Below are 1746 nucleotides of genomic sequence, written 5' to 3'. Positions count from 1 at the left end.
CGACCAGAAACCAAGATGGAGAATACCAGAAACCAAGATGGAGACGACCAGAAACCAAGATGGAGACGACCAGAAACCAAGATGGAGACGACCAAAAACCAAGATGGAGACGACCAGAAACCAAGATGGAGACGACTATAAACCAAGATGGAGACGACCAAAAACCAAAATGGAGACGACCAAAAACCAAGATGGAGACGACTAAAAACCAAGATGGAGATGACCAAAAACCAAGATGGAGACGACTATAAACCAAGATGGAGACGACCAGAAACCAAGATGGAGACTACCAGAAACCAAGATGGAGACGACCAGAAACCAAGATGGAGACGACCAGAAACCAAGATGGAGACGACCAGAAACCAAGATGGAGACGACCAAAAACCAAGATGGAGACGACCAGAAACCAAGATGGAGACGACTAAAAACCAAGATGGAGACGACCAGAAACCAAGATGGAGACGACTATAAACCAAGATGGAGACGACTATAAACCAAGATGGAGACGACCAAAAACCAAAATGGAGACGACCAAAAACCAAGATGGAGACGACTAAAAACCAAGATGGAGACGACCAAAAACCAAGATGGAAACGACTAAAAACCAAGATGGAGACGACCAAAAACAAAGATGGAGACGACTATAAACCAAGATGGAGACGACCAAAAACCAAGATGGAGACGACTAAAAACCAAGATGGAGACGACTAAAAACCAAGATGGAGACGACCAAAAACCAAGATGGAGACGACTATAAACCAAGATGGAGACGACTATAAACCAAGATGGAGACGACCAAAAACCAAGATGGAGACGACTATAAACCAAGATGGAGACGACTATAAACCAAGATGGAGACGACCAAAAACCAAGATGGAGACGACTAAAAACCAAGATGGAGACGACTAAAAACCAAGATGGAGACGACTAAAAACCAAGATGGAGACGACTAAAAACCAAGATGGAGACGACTAAAAACCAAGATGGAGACGACTAAAAACCAAGATGGAGACGACCAAAAACCAAGATGGAGACGACTATAAACCAAGATGGAGACGACCAAAAACCAAGATGGAGACGACCAAAAACCAAGATGGAGACGACTATAAACCAAGATGGAGACGACTATAAACCAAGATGGAGACGACTAAAAACCAAAATGGAGACGACCAGAAACCAAGATGGAGACGACCAAAGACCAAGATGGAGACGACTATAAACCAAGATGGAGACGACTATAAACCAAGATGGAGACGACCAAAAACCAAAATGGAGACGACCAGAAACCAAGATGGAGACGACCAAAGACCAAGATGGAGACGACCAAAGACCAAGATGGAGACGACTAAAGACCAAGATGGAGACGACCAAAGACCAAGATGGAGACGACCAAAGACCAAGATGGAGACGACTAAAGACCAAGATGGAGACGACCAAAGACCAAGATGGAGACGGCCAAAGACCAAGATGGAGACGACCAAAGACCAGGATGGAGACGACCAAAGACCAAGATGGAGACGGCCAAAGACCAAGATGGAGACGACCAAAGACCAAGATGGAGACGACCAAACACCAAGATGGAGACGACCAAAGACCAAGATGGAGACGACCAAAAACCAAGATGGAGACGACTAAAGACCAAGATGGAGACGACCAAAAGACCAAGATGGAGACGGCCAAAGACCAAGATGGAGACGACCAAAGACCAAGATGGAGACGACCAAAGACCAAGATGGAGACGGCCAA

At 45.4% G+C, this 1746-nt stretch overlaps 1 long non-coding RNA gene across 1 annotated transcript; it reads right to left on the bottom strand.

The window, feature by feature from the left end:
- Positions 1-192: 192 nt before the first annotated feature.
- On the bottom strand, positions 193-1197 carry LOC141763635 (uncharacterized). Its single transcript, XR_012593104.1, has 3 exons — positions 1127-1197; positions 863-993; positions 193-773 (listed from the first exon to the last, which is right to left on the bottom strand). It is a non-coding gene; the product is annotated as an uncharacterized LOC141763635 (long non-coding RNA).
- Between the last annotated feature and the right edge of the window lie 549 nt (positions 1198-1746).

The sequence above is a fragment of the Sebastes fasciatus genome, unplaced genomic scaffold (genome assembly GCF_043250625.1).
Source record: "Sebastes fasciatus isolate fSebFas1 unplaced genomic scaffold, fSebFas1.pri Scaffold_106, whole genome shotgun sequence".
In the NCBI taxonomy this organism is placed as follows: Eukaryota; Metazoa; Chordata; class Actinopteri; order Perciformes; family Sebastidae; genus Sebastes; species Sebastes fasciatus.
The sequence above is the reverse complement of the archived record's forward strand: the minus strand, read 5'-3'. Positions and strand labels throughout refer to the sequence as shown.